The 15,923-nt window shown below is 38.5% G+C and overlaps 1 non-coding gene across 1 annotated transcript; it reads right to left on the bottom strand.

Moving 5' to 3' along the window:
- Positions 1-15,419: 15,419 nt before the first annotated feature.
- LOC147825152 (U6 spliceosomal RNA) lies at positions 15,420-15,525 on the bottom strand. The gene has a single exon (XR_015441426.1). It is a non-coding gene; the product is annotated as a U6 spliceosomal RNA (small nuclear RNA).
- Positions 15,526-15,923: the final 398 nt, after the last annotated feature.

A 15,923-nucleotide genomic window follows, 5' to 3' on the forward strand; every position in this document is an offset into this window, starting at 1 on the left:
CTTGAATTCAACATGCATTAGTTCACTTGAACCAGTTTCTTGTGTTAATGTGGGAACACAAAACATTTGTTGTAGTCTATTATTGTCTATTTAATGAAATTGTTTCTGAAACCCTGCCTGTTAACCTTGTATAGTTTCCATGTTCATTAAATAATTAACTTACTACTCAGAGGTATTTATGAGTTCCTGGCTCAGCTTGTTGTAGCTGAAAGACTGGGATAGCTCTAGAATGTTCCCCTCAGCCTTCTGCTACGACCCATCTCTGGCTTTCCCATTTCTTTTCCCTGACCTAGTCATCCCCATGTGCTTTTCTCTCATCCTCCAGTTCACTCTTTTGTCCAGGAGATACAATTACATCTGCTCTTCATTGTGGTGATCATTTGACTTTGCAGTTACTATCATAAATGTTAATCAGGTATGCAGGTGAAAAGATGAAAAGTAAAGTGTGAATATTTCTAAATATTAATTCAAAAAACTAATTTGAAAATATTTAATTGAGTCTCTTCCCCAGGGACCTTGACATCAACATCCTCTTGATCTACAAGAGTCCAAAATGCTCAGTCCTTGAAGGCAGATCCTAGAATTCCAGCTTAATACCCATGAAACTAATTGTTTTCTCATGTCCAATAGTGTCCTCACCCTACACGCTAGATAAACAGGCACTAAAGTGGTTTGTATGCCAGGCTTGTTTAACTTTTGAAAGATGATCCTTAAAGTAACTTCAGAAAACAGGAGGTCAGCTTTAGAGATAAAAAGAAGCCATGATTTGAGGTTAAGAAGAAAACTCTTTCAGTAAACTAAGATGTTTTTGACAGAAATTATAAAATAATCTACCAGTTGCTAATTTTAAAGTATTTTAGAATAATAGGATTTATGAGAAAAATGGCTAGGAATGTCTGTGGCTAGTACCTTCCTCAGGTTAAGAAGAAACAAAGCATTTTCATATCTGATACTGCAACACTCCAGGATATGAAGCCCTGAGCTTTTAGCCCTTGAACAGGACAAAAAAAAAATGTGGATGAGATCATGGATGACAAAGGTGGTAACAGCGGCTTATTTTCCTAAATAGTCAGCAAGGCTTACTGGCCAACAGAGAACAGTTATTCATATTGCTTTGGAAATACTCCAATATATAAATTTCACCTTAAGGTATCTTTGGAGTCAAGGTCAAGGGTTTCCAAATTGTACTCAATGCCCTTGGTCCCAGATTAGCAATAACAAAGGGATGGAGCCACACAGTTTATTAATTAGGTCTAGAGACTCTAGGTGGGAGATTATAGGAACCACTAAAATTCATCCTGGATAGTTTAAAAGGCTGATTTTTCCATTGAGACCATGACCAAACTATGACCACAAGGATGAGCAGAGACCTACCCTTTATCTGGCATTAACATCCCAATAAAATGGCTGCAACATTTAAAAATGACGAAATCCATATGGTAGCAGGCCAAGTACTACCAGTGGTATAGCACGTTCAAAGACCACTATGGGTAAATGAAACAGAAAATTGAGATCACAAACCTCAAAAGACGAATTAGATAGATGAGACCTTCACAAGCAGAAACAGAAATAGACACAACAGCTATCTCCATCCATGGTGCTCAGAAAAACAAACTTGGTCAGACAAGATGGAACTTTCAGAGGCTTTAACTACAGTTTGAAATCACCACCTACAAAGGAGAGAATCCATCTGTTTTGTTGAACAATGGTTTTCTAGAATCTAATGAAAAGGAAGGAAGAACTTATTTAATTAGCCAGAGCTAAAATCAATAGTCATTAAAATAAAGGTCAGTTTCATGTACTTCAAAAAAGGTACTGGAGCGCTTACTAGATAATAGCATGAAGCTGCTCTTATGGAAAAGAAAACAAATGTCTCTGGGTAAGATACTAGCATTAAAGCAAAGATGTGCTAATCAAGAAAGAAAGAAGGAAAACTAGTGCAGTGCCTTCAAATGTTTTTCTATTACCTTATCTAATCTCAACATGGAAGATTACACAAAAGGAAACTAAGGTTCAGAGAAGCAAAATGGTTTAACCTAGTTTACATAGATAGTAAGTTTGTACCCAGCATTTAAAGTTGGAATTTATAATTAATAAATTTAATAATTAATAGTCCTAGTTATCTCTACCTGCTGCCTCCACTTAAAACAGTGGTCTCCCTATGGATGAAAGAAGAAAAGGTCCTAGGGAACGCTTTGAAGAGATGAGGACTTTCTGTTTTGGAATAATACAACAAGCCAGAAAGATGGCAGAGTAAACCATTCTGCATGTGAGTGCTAATGAGATCACATTAATAAGAGAGCTGTTGCTGGTTCCAAAGCCCCATCCACCAAACTGTGGGAGACCTACTCCCTCTCCATTCAATATTTTTTCCCCTTTAGAAAGCTGAGGAATCTCTAGGGTGTCACAATGCATAGCAGGCTAATCTTGTCCCTTAGCTACTCTGCTGCAATCCCTTAGTCCAGTTCCCACTCAGAGCTCCCCCTGCAGCATGGCCATCTCTCAGCTGCTTCTTACACACTGATGTTGCCTCTGCTGTTTCTGCACTCCACTCTACTCCATTTGCCTTCTCTGAGCTCTGGACCTAGCCAGCCAAATGCCTTTTGACACTAGAATGGAATGTCCCAGTGAAATCTAAGATATCCCAAACAGAAATCTCCTCTTCCATCATGAGCTGAATTTTGATGATTAAATGGCACTGATGCTCATAGTGATGCAAGTCAGAAACCTCTGATTTCTTCAACCAGGCAACAAATCCTATCAGTTCTACCTCCTTGTGGCTCTCCTCATTCTGCTCTATTTCCTGACGGGTGATTGAGGAAACCATGTGCTCATGGACTATATCCATATTTCCACTCACTCTTTGGAGGCCTCATATTCATCCTCTTTACTGCCTTCCCTATTCCTTACTAGAACCAATACATATTATGTCAACTTTCCACATTCCCTATAATACAAAGTCCTAAAGAACTTGGACTTGTCATATAAGGCACTTCCTGATTTGCTCTCTACTCATTTTGCCACAAAATTGAATCATTGGCCCATTCAACGCTTCCTTAAATCTACAGACTCCACAACAGAATGGGGGATAATACACACTGGGGCTCAGGATGTGAACAGTGAATAATAGTCATATTTTCCAAGAGTAAAAAAGATCACAACTTCAATATGCCAAAGGAGAAACAAAGAATGGTTTAGTATTTGAAATGAGCAACAATATGAGAGACAAAGAATTCTGAGCACTAACAACTCTCTTAACTATATCTGTACTTCTGTGTTTCATGCTCTAACTAATAAAAGAGTAACCAAAGCAAAAAGCTTCAGGAAGCAGAGAGTTTTATGGAGAATGTGTGGATTGAATGTAATCTGTATGAGCAGCCTGGCTGAACAGATGCCAATCAAGGACTGAAATAAGTGAGCCTTAGACACAAGACTGATGGCTTTAAAAAAACCAAAAAAGACCAATAAAATGATGAAAATGATTACACTGAAAGATAAAACAGCACACTGCAAAACCTGGGAAAATTCTCTGCCCTCTGTAAGGCAAATGGAAGTATATTAAGGAAACAAAATGGAGTCGCCCAGGCTTTCTGTCATGGACTACGGCAGTAACAGCAACCTGAGAGAAAGTAGGAAGACATAGGGATGTATTCCCTTGCTAAGAGACACAAAGTCTAAGCAGGATGTAATATGTGGGTGCTATTTTTTGAGGTGAACTGAGAACTATTTCTTACCCTACCCCATCCCAGGTTTTTAGATCTCTTTGTAAATTATAATTTCCCTAAAACAACGTGGAATGAATCTGCATGTGTGCATGCATGTGTATCCATCTGTGTGTGTGTGTAGCCAGTTCCCCATGAGTAGAATAATAAATAGTGATAAAAGTGTGAGTGGAAAACAAGATTCCATTCTAACAAGTGTAATCCTTAATACAGATTGAACAACTAGAATCCAAAAATACAAAATCTGAAATGCTCTGAAGTCCAAGATATTTTCAAAGCTGACATGATATCACAAGTAGAAAATTCCACATTGCAAAATTCTGTTTTATATTCAAAGCTATTAAAAAATATTAAATAGGGCCGGGGATTTAGCTCAGTGGTTTTGCCACCTGCTGCACAAGCGCAAGGATCTGAGTTTGATCCCCAGTACCAAAACAAAACAAAACAAAACAAAAAATATTAAATAAAATTACCTTCTGGATATGTGTCCAAGGTGTATATGGAATATAAATAAATTTTGTATTGAGGTTTCAGTCACATCTGAAGATATCTCATTATGTTTATGCAGATATTCCACAATCATAAACTATCTGAAATCCAACCCATTTTTGGTCCCAAGAATCTCAGATACTCAAACTGTATATACTGTTTATGTGCAAATTGGTTTTTAGAGCAACTCTATATTAGAATAGCATAAAGTATGTTGTGGGAAAATAAATTAAAAACTACAAAATCTCAGTAATCATCACAATACAAATTTATTTCTTGGTCATACAAAGTTTGATTTAGATGAGCAGAAATTACCCTCTACTAGTAACTCAAAGATTCAGTCTCTCCATCCTGTGAGATCCCCCAAGGGCACTGCAGTAGAAAGGAAACCAACTTATGACTACCCCAGCTTGGCAATGACACATGACGCTTCTACTCTCCATCTGTTGTCCAGAATCAGTCACATGGCCCCCATCACAAGAAAGCAGTCTAGGAAGGGCTAGGGAGTTCATGTATAGCCCAGTAAATATTAATCATCTCTTCCTCATCCCCTATAAAGAAGGGAAGAGCATCATTCTCATGATTTTTACAGATTATAGGGAACTGGCACATGGGAAAAATAACATATTTAGACTCACACTGCTAGTAAGTGGCAGACCTGGCATTTAAACCAAAGAATCTGGTTCCAGAGTCCACACTTTTAACAATTCAATTATACTGGCCCTTGAAAGCCATAGAAATACAAATGATTTCATTAATGTTTTTTATGAGAGAAGCAAACTATGGATGAAGGTGGAAAATTCTCTCTTGGAATGCACAGCCACATGACCTCAGTACTGCTGGACACCGGAAATTAAGCAGCAAAGGTATGTAATCACTTTTCTGTAGACCTGAGAAGGGATTCAACAAATAGCTGAATGGTCAGCCAGGGGAACCAAGGGAAATCACTGCATCCTCCCTCTTGGCAATCACTTAGTCTAGACACATCTCTCTTACTGAAGCAAGTAGGGTGAACAAAATCAACTAGAGACATACAGGAAGAGTCCTGTGCTGAAAAACCCAAGATGCAGGGGATGGGAGATTGGCAAAATTTATAGGAGTCTATTCTCTAGAAGAGGGGTAGGCAAGCATTTCTGTAATGGACTAGCAAATATTTGCTATATTTTAAGCTTTTCAGAGCTATCCAGTTTCTGTCATGACTACCCAACTTTGCTGAACAGCAAGGAAACAGACATAGACAACACATACATGAAAGAGTATAGCTGCACCAAGTGGAATTTTATTTGCAAAATAAGACCTGTGGATGAGATTTGGCCCGTGCCTTCTAGTTTACCAACACCTGCTTTAAAGAAAAAAGAATTAAGCCAGGAGTGGTGACACATGCCTATAATCCTAGCACCTGGGGAGTCTGAGGCAGGAGGGTCACAAGTTTGAGCCCAGCCTGGGCAACTTAGCAACTTAGAGAGACCTTGTCTCAAAAACAGGGAAGGGGCTGGGAATATAGCTCAGTGTGATGGCCCTGGGTTCAATACCCAGTAATACAATAAGAAAAGAAGGGAGGGAGGGAGGGAGGGAGGGAGCGAGGGGACTAAAAAGGAATATAAATGATGAGAAAAAAATTTAGTTATTAGGAATTTAAGAATTACAAATATAAACAATAATGTAACCGTTATCGTCAAACAACTGAAATAGTTTTAAGAGCTTATTGTTAGAAAGAGTTCAGTGAGATGGTTTTTATCTACATCTCATAAGAATGACAATAGGTCTGATTATTCTCAAATTTAATTTATTGACATAGGTCAAGAATCTTGAAGTCATTATACACATAAAACTTTAACTTCCAATCCTTTAAAAAAATCAAATAGGTACTCCAGAATATTTTTACTAAGCATCATTATCCCTTCATTATTTATATAGTTTTCAAAAATGAAATATTAACAATAAGAAAATGGTTAGTTAAATATAATATGGCACATCAAAGAGACAGAATACACCAAGTCATTAAAAGTCTTGTTGAAAACTTGCTGATAATAAAAATACTTATGCTAGAATGCTAAGTAAAAATAGGGATAGATAATTATGTATGTATATATATAATATACATGCATAAATATGGGGCAATTTTATAAATACATATTTAAAACTGTGTAAGAAAAAGACAGGAATGAAACCATAAATATTAATAGTAACTTAGGATGTAGGACTATTTGGGGGTACATCTTTATTTTTCTGAATTATTTGCATTTTTTTACATAAACATTTTATAACCAGGAAAAAAACTGTATAAGATATAAAATATACCTCATGTGCTTTTGAGTCATACCAATTTACATTTTAGTTCTACTAAAATCACTTGCAAGTGATCTTGAGAAAATCATCTTTCTACCTTTGAACCCCAATTTTCTCACTGAAAGAATGGAGATGGCACCTATTTAGTATGATTGTTTTCAAGGATTACAATGAGTTCATACACATAAAAAATGTCTAGCACATATTAATTTCTCAGTAAATACTCATTACACTTTCAGAAGGGCAGATAAATTTTGGATTGCAGGTGAAAGGGTAAGAAAGTCTATGAAACTAGAAAGCAGTCATAAAAGTTTTGATCGAAAAGAGGAAGAGCTAGGAGATTTTCACAGCATTGGATGAAGAGAGAAAAGAGAAGGAAAGAAGGAGAGATGAGGGTAAGGAAAGATGGGGATGAATAGGAAGGCTTTAGTTTCAGAGCTAGGGCTGCTTTTCTCAGTCAGGATTTGAGTGGCAGTAAAACATAATGAGCCAAGGGTTGAGAGCTAGCACCAAAGTGCAGAAAGAAGCACAATGGCTCCTTTTCTGAACACAGAAGCTGAGAACAAAACCTTCTCTTAGAAGGAGGTCAACAAGGAGCCCTTGGTGACCAGGTGCCAGGACCAACGGTGGGGCTCAGTGTTCTTGGGGCTTGGCAGTGCCTGTGCCTGATGAACAGTGTGCCTGATGAGGATGGCCTAGGACTGCACCCCGCACCCCAATACAACCTCTGTGAGCTTGTTGGAGGGGCAACAATACCCCTCCAACAAATGCAGAAGCAGCATTCTGGAGGCGCTCAAGGAGGAAGGGGACCAAAAGAAAGGAATAGCAAAGCAACAGTGGTGAAGAAAGGATTTGGCTCTACCATGGGGTCTTCAGAGCAGAGGATTCCTCCATCTTCCTGTGCAGGTCATTAGGGAATCCTCTGACACTAACAGGCCATTAAATGACACCAGAGAGGCACCGGCAGTGTTGGGCAAACGGTCCTTCAAATAGCCTTTGTCACCTCCCAGCACCACACAAGATCATCTTCACACCAGACACAACTGCCAAGAGAACTTTCTCTTCTCTTCCTAGCACTCCTGCCCCACCCTACACCCCACTAACGCCCCAGAGGCATGTACACCTACACACACATGCCTTTTTGGGCTAACTTTTTATTTACACCTTTACCTCTCAGCATGAGTGTCCCTTTCTCTGACCTCCCAAGACAGTTAGCTGTGGCTTTCAGAACCCTACACTTCCACCCATGTGGCGCTCACTGCTCTGCCGTTTCATTGCCTATCTGCTTGTCTGTCTTGCCATTAGATCATGTGAGGACAGAGACTGTCATATGGGTTCCTGTTGCTTAGACTCCTCGCCCAGTGTCTAGCACGGTCATGGAGCTGGTCTCCTCTTATCACCATTTCTCAGCAGGTCTGTTACCACCACAGCTAACACAGCTCATTTTGGCACTTTGGTACCCACCGTCTGGCACACAGAACAAAGTGATCTAATGAATCATGGAGTGAGAAGTGATAAGATCCTGCAAGCAGCAGAGATCTGGTCATAATGGAAAACTATAGAATTGGCCTCGGGCAACAAAGAAGACCAGGCCTCCAAACAAATCAGTTTCAACCTATCTTTGCCCACCTTTCCCTTTGTTTCACATTTTCTATAATTCCATAATGAGTCTGCAAAAGCAGGCAAAATCGAGGAAATCAGTCTGCTAGTCTTCAGTCTGGCTAGTGGTTCTTGCTGTCCATACAATTTTTAACCTAAATCTGTCATTTATATTTTCTTGGCAAGAGATCAACAACTGATTCTGGGTAGAACTGAAGACATGATCTTGACAGTATGGTAATCAGAACAACTGCTACTTACTAAACAGTAACTACAAGTCCTGTACTACATTAGGTGCTTTACATACATTTTTTCACTTAATCCTCACATCAAGCTTTGAGATGAGCATTACACCCCAATTTCACAGATGAAGACATTAGTGGAGTTTGAGTAACTTGCCCAAGGTCACAGTCACAAATGGTACAGTCAGGATTTGAAATAAGTCTTTCCATCTTAGCCAAATTGTATTGCCAATAATCAGGGATATAAATAACTTACTAGAGATCACATTGAACACCAAAATCTAACCTCACATTAGATGTTCAATTGGATGGTAAGTGACTTATCTAAAAGACCAGCAGCCTGGTTGAACTGTTGACAAGTGTGCAGCCTTTAAGAGATTCAGTTTGTAGTGGCAGCAATCATAGATCTCAAAAGCATGTTGGAAGTTGACCCCAATTAACACCACTGGAAATAGTCAGTTTGGCCGTAATATCGTGTAACTCCTACAACATCCTTAAAGCTCCAGGTTCTCTTTTCCAGGGTCACTGATGACAGTTTTGTTTTCAGAACAAACAGCTAGAGTGGGATAAGGATTCCCGGTGGGTATTTGGTCTCTAGAGGTGTCTATGACCCACATTCTAAGCACTAGAAATAAATATAGTCCCCTTGCCAAAAGGTCTGTCCATCATCTTGGTTCAGACAAAGATAAACTCAATTAGGTATAACCAACAAAGTCAGAAAGTTGCTGAGTGGAGGAAAATTCACACCATTAAAAGGCAGCAAGACAAATCTACTTTTCTATGGGTTTAAGAGTGCCTGGGGTGACTGGATTAACTCTCACATCTGTGCTCAGATTCAAACCTTCAGTGGAAGAAAAGCTTATGGTTTAATTTTGCAGGCCCCAGCATGGAACCTTTGTTGGCTAGTAGGGAGATGGGGTCTGAGAAAATTGGATTAGAGCTCCTGATATAAGGACTTGAGAGGAAAGTGCAATTATAAGCAACTGTAGCAGACCAATCTTTTCCTTGTGTGATGTTTCAATTTCAGAAAAGATCACAGGCTGGATAACCAAATCGTTACTGCTCTGTTCCATTCAGCAAGTGAGCTGATCGTAGACTGGAAAATCCTTTGCTCCTGGTAACAAGGAAAAATAAATCTTTTTAAAGACAAAAATTGTGATTTGTTCTCTCTCCTTTTAGGAAAAGGAGGAAAAGTTAGCAACTGAAGGTCGGTTTCAAGAAGAAATATTGCTCTGTCTTCACTTATTATTGATATTCTGACTTCTGTGTCCCTATTTGGATCGGCAATCATCTTCCCCCATCTTACTCCAAAGCTATTCATGAGCCAATTTAGTGGAAATGCCTGCCCAGAGTCCCATTAGCCTCATCATTTAACCTACCCCACTGTTGTAATTGCTTTCATTTTTTCCTGTATGAGAATTGAAGCCCTTTGTCTTATTCATTTTTATAAGCCTTTATCTAGTAGAGTGTAATACAGATGGTAGACAAATGTAAAACAAAACTTGATGATGAAAAAGAGTAGAAGAATTCCCATCCAATAAGTTGAGGCAAAAATTGATACTGTAGATATGGCAACATTTTGAGAAACTTGTATCAAACATATTCAAGGTAAAAGGCCTGCTATTGATGGTGTTGGTTCCATTGAGCAAATGCCATATTTTATTTCAGATTTTTGGACATATACACATGGCTGTGATTAAAATAGTCAAAATATCTTGAATATACCAATTTATAAGATAAACAGAAACTTACAAGTTTTAATCCATCAATACTTAAAAACAGAGCACATATATTCAGAAAAAAAGACACAGAAACTATAATTAAGAGTAGTCAAGGGCCAGGGATTTAGCTTAGTGGTTTTGCTGCCTGCTGCACAAGCACAAGGACCCGAGTTTGATCCCAGGTACAAAAAAAAAGAGTAGACAACATATCTAGTCAGGGTATAAGAAAGAAATAATAAAAAAATGAAGAAGGCAATATTCAAAGAGATGTTGACTAAAAAATTGCCCAAATTTATGACAGAAATTCTCAGATTTGAAAAACCAAATAAATCTCAGAATAATCAATAAAAAGAAATCCAAGGCTAGATACATTGTGAGAACACTATGATCCAGAGGAAGGAAGGAAAGAAGTGCCCAAAGCAATCTACAGATTCAATGCAACCCTTATAAAAATACTAACAACATTCTTCACAGAAATAGAAAAGACAATCTTAAAATTCATATGGTATCAACAAAAGACCAAATAGTCAAAGTAATCTTGAACAAAAGAACAAAGCTGGAGACATCATACTACTTGGCTTCAAAATATACTGCAAAGCTAAAACAACTGAAACAGCATGGTACTGGCATAAAAACAGACATATAGACTGTCCTGGTTTTCTCATTGCTGTGACAAAATACTGCACATGCAAAGTTAAAGAAGGAAAGGTTTATTTAAGCTCACATTTTGTAGAGGATTTGGTCAATAGCCAGCTGGCTCCAAGAGGAAAAATAGTCCATTGCATGGCCTGGCAAGCAGAAGGCAGAAAACAGCAAGCAACAGCAGTGGCAGGAGCAGTCTTCCTCTCCCTTTTATCCCTTTCAGGCTACCCACGTTTTGGGTGGGGGTGGTGCCACTCACATCCAGGGTGGGCCTTCCCATTATGCACACCCAGAACTATGCTAAATGAATCAGTGGACTAATTGAGTAACCATGCACCCGTCATCCCAGCATCACACCCTTAATCCCAATATCACATAGATCCAGCAACCTAGACCCAGCCACCTCTGAAAAGCCCCACCTACAACAGCATGAGGCTTTAGGGGGACAAGTCATAACACAGACAAGTGGTATAGAATAAGAATCCCAGAAATAAATACATGTATTTATAGCCCCCTGATTTTTAATAAAGATGCCAAGAACACACAATGGAGAGAAATGGTCTCTAATAAATGATGCTGAAAAAACTGGATATCTGAATAAAAAAGAAAACCTTGGGTCCCATCACTTGCCATATACAAAAATCAATTCAAAATGGATCAAAGACTTAAATGTAAGATCAAAAACTATAAAAATTCTAAAAGAAAACAGAGGAAAAGCTCTTTGACATAGAACTGGGCAAGGATTCTTTGGATGAGACTTAAAAAGTACATGCAAAAGTGGCAGATAGGATCATATCAAACTAAAAAACATTCTACACAGCAAAGGAAATAATCAACAAATTGAAGAAGCAACCCGCAGAATTGGAAAAATTACTTACAAATCATACCTCAGATAGGGAGTTAATATTGAAAATATACAACACTCTACTAAATTATAAGAAAACAAATAACCTTATTAAAAATGAGTGCCTATAGTCTACAATAATGTATTACATATTTAAAACTAGCTTGGATTTTCAATGTTCTCATCACAAAGAAATGGTAAATGTTTGAGATGATGGATATGATAATTACTCTGATTTGATCATTACACAATATATACATGTATTGAAAGATCATACTATAGTCTATAAATACGTACAATTATTATTTGTCATGTAAACATTAACCTTTTTGAAACAATCTTAAAAAAAACAATTAAGCATATATTTTCCCAAGTTTTAGGCATAAAAAGATGACTAACATATAATCCTTTGGGAAGGTGGATAAGACCCAAACATATTAAAAATAGAAATAGTCATAAAGGACGGATTGTAGTGATATGAGTGGTGCTAGGATTACCAAGTCTAAAGGTGTCAAGAGTCTAAGAACTGGGTTTCTAAACAATAACTTAAAATTCAAAGTGTTTCAAAACCATTCAGTTCACTGTCAGCTTTAAGCAATCAAGGTGGAAAGTAGGGTATTCCATGTAACAGATCCATGGCCTTCTTCCAGAAGAACTCTGTTTTCTTCAAAGAAAATAATGTCAGATAGCTCTCTCCACATTGCTGCATACATTAATGTGCTAAGTGACATTCCTCTCCCATTAGTGATCAGACTTGCCTGCCTGGGCCCCTTGACCACTTAGGCTTTAAGAAGTGTAACATAGCCCCGGGCACCCGGCTAGCTGTGATGTTCTTAGGGGGCAGGTCCTCCCCACAGAGAATAACCCATCACTTCCTGAATGACCCTTCACCTCCTCTTTTAATGAAGCTGATATTTAACCAAGCTTTCTTACTTCCTTGTCACTGAGATAATATAGAATTTTGTTTTGTTCACTCATGAGTTTTACAAATTAAAAATAATTTACCGTGTAATATTCATTGCCTACCATAAAATATATGCAACATCTAGAAAGACCCTGATCCACTAGTCAGTGAAGTATCCCTCAATTAACCATACAATTGAAGTTAGCTGTATCCCCTTCCCCAATTTCTGCCCTCCTACTTTTCCATCCAATAAAACCATCATCCTAATTTTGTGTCTGTCATATCCCTGCTTTCTAAAAATAGTTGACAACATTGTAGGTATCTCCTAACCATATTTGCTTAGCTTTGCTTGCCTGTTCGCTAATATGAATGGTGCTTATATTATCAGTCCTCTAGATGTTTCCTGGTTCATATATGCAGAGCTTCTCCAGTGTGCACACTTAGAAGAGAAATTGTTAGGTCTCAGAAATGTCACTTTTACCCATGCTACATAATTGTTTCCCAAAGAAATTGTACTAATTGACAGTTGCAACAAGAATATGACTCTGTTTTTCCACATTCTTACCAATATTTACTATTGTCAAATTTCACAATTTCTTTTGTTCATCTAGTGGGTGTAAAACATCTTATTATGATTTTAATTTGCATTCCCCTAATTATTAATGAAGTTGATGGTCTGTTAATATGGCAATAGTCATTTGTATTTCCTTTGTAAACTTCTTTGTCCTCTTTTAGATGCAGTTTTTGATAGATTGTAGACATTCTCAATTTAGTCCTAGTCCTTTGTGAGATAGGATGCAAAAATTTTCTTCCAGTTCGTGGCTGATTTTTTTTAAACCTCTTTGTAGTAGTTTTGGCAAACAGAAATTCTTTGTTTCAATAAGGTGAAATTACTAATCTCTTCCCTTTGTACTTTTTATGTCTTTCAGTCCCATAGAGAAGAGGTGTTCATCATTATGGGGAAAACTAAATCTTTTAGAAAAAGTACAGGAGAATATCTTTATGGGCCTTGATGGGAAGGATTTCTTTCTTAGGATCCAATAAGTACTCACTACAAACAATTGCAATGTTAACAACATTTTAAAGAATTAAAATGTTAGGGTGAATTAGGAGGAGACTGAGCTCTAACCACTCTTGCTTTCATTATTCTCCTTGGAAAAGTAGGTTGCTGTAGGCTGCTGTCAAAGATGGACTCAGAACAAAGGGCTACAGGGCAGCCAGGCAGCTGAGGGGGTCTCGGTTCCATGGCTGTCACCTCCATGGCCACCAACTTCCCAGCACAGAGGAGGTGGGACCCACTGCCATTTCCTCGCCTTCATTTCTTTGTTCACAGCACTGATGGGGGGCTGTTTCCGCTGATCTTAGCTGTGGCAAAATGCTCCAGGATGTCTATTCTTCTGGCTACATATGGAATTTCCTGGACTTTAGCTGATTGCTTGGGATGGGGGCTGATTAGATGCAGCTATTTCCAGGCATCCTTGCCTTTTCTTTCTGGAAAAATGATTGTGTTAGAAACGTATTTTTAGGTGGAACCATGTTATTCACACACATTTTCATTTTCACCTTAGTTTCAAACCAAGTTTTTCTTTCAGAAACCACACAGACACACACACACACACACACACACACACCCTAATGCTACTTTCAACAGTCTTACTATTTATACTATTTGTATGTTTATTATAATTCTGTATTTTTATCATTGTAAAGCAATTTTTCCTGTGCAGTTCCATGAGGCTTCCTCCCCCTCCCCCCTTCCCATGTGTCTATTTATAGATCATTATCCCCTTCTCCATCAAAGTCTTCTCAATATAGCTGAATGCCCCAGGGGACCTGGCTGGTGTGAGGCTCCGCCATGATGAATGGATTTCTTTTCACTCTCCAGTAACTGGCTGGCTTCCACCAAGGCAGTGAATTTCTTTGTAGCTACTTGGAATAGTAGATTAGGTTACCACTATTGCTGCTTATCTCATTCTAGAATCAATGATCCAATTCACACAATCACCAACTATAAATCTGGGCAAACTATTACACAGAAGCTCTAGTAATTGATTAGTGGATATTTCCTGAAATGAATCAGTTAGACGGCAGTGTCTTGGTTCCCAGCCTATTTGGGGGCAATTAGGACCTACTAAGTTGCTTATTTGTTTACTGTTCGATGACAGCCATTTATTTCTAGTCTCATGTTTGAATCTTACTCCCAGTTTTTCAGTGCAGCTCGTTCTCATCTCTGTTGTTTGCTTCTTTCTGAAACATCTTCAGGCAGATGCCCAGTTTGTGACACAACTGCTCCTCAGCTTCCACCTGTCTGTTGATTTAGATGGCGCTAAAATATGGCCGTTTTGATCCTTAGAGCAAATGGTAGCCAGGCTATGCTGCCTTCTGCCTTGGCTTCCCAGGGCCTCTGACCCTGACAGAGGAAGGGGGTGAAGGACATGAGCGGGTGCATACTTACGAGTACCCTGACTCTCTTCCCAAGGCCAGCATGGTGACAAGGTGCACCAGCAGGGAATGGCTGTTCCTCAACATCAGGTTCTTCTGGAGCCTAGAATCCTTGTTTTTTTCCAATCAGTTAAGCATAAGGTTCTTATGATTTTGTATACATCAGGCATCAAATTATAGGCTGTGTCTGAATATCTGGGCAGGATGGAGTTAGGTAATAAATTCTACCACATACTGAGCTTTTTCTAAGAGGAAGATGAGTTGTGCCTTAGAGTTTTACCTACAACATTCCATTTAATCTTATAATTATTGTGTGTCCTGGGTATTGTCACCCACATGAGAAACCTAGGGCTGAGGTAGGTTGTGGATGTAGAATTATATGAACTAACTAAAAGGAGGTCCAAGAAAGACAAGGTCACAGGAGCCTGGAGCTGTCGTGAATGATAGAGCAGATGGAAAGGGTTTCTAGAGAGCATATAGCCCCCCGATTTTTTTCTTATTGTAGTAAAACACAGGTAACATTAAAAAAATACAGAATACTTCATGAGTTTGTGTGATATTCTTGCACAGTAGCTATGTGATCTTCCCTGTCTCATTTCAATGTTAGTACATGTGCTGACAGAATCAGCACTCTCAAATTGTTTCACTTTTAATCCACAACATGAAATGCATTTGACATCATGACTCAGGATGTAATGTGCACATAGCTGACACAAACTTCTACTTTGTAACCCTTGTACCCATTTTATGCAGTGCACTTCTGTTCTATTATATTTTATATATTTTTCTAAGAAAGCCTCTGGTCATGACTGATTAAATGAACTTTACAACCTATAGACACTGATCTACAAACATTAACAATGGAGAAACTGAGGTTCAGGGATGTGTTGAGTACTTAGCATAACTATCAAATAACAAACATAAGCATCTTTGCTTTATCTCTCTCCATGATGCAGGAAGCCACGGAGTACCCCAGTAGAAGAGCTGGAGTCGAACCCGTGTCACTTGGCTCCTGACTCAGGGTTTCCA

This window comes from Heterocephalus glaber, unplaced genomic scaffold, assembly GCF_053883595.1.
Source record: "Heterocephalus glaber isolate CG9 unplaced genomic scaffold, H.glaber_assembly_v1.0 deba00001509, whole genome shotgun sequence".
Taxonomy (NCBI): Eukaryota; Metazoa; Chordata; class Mammalia; order Rodentia; family Bathyergidae; genus Heterocephalus; species Heterocephalus glaber.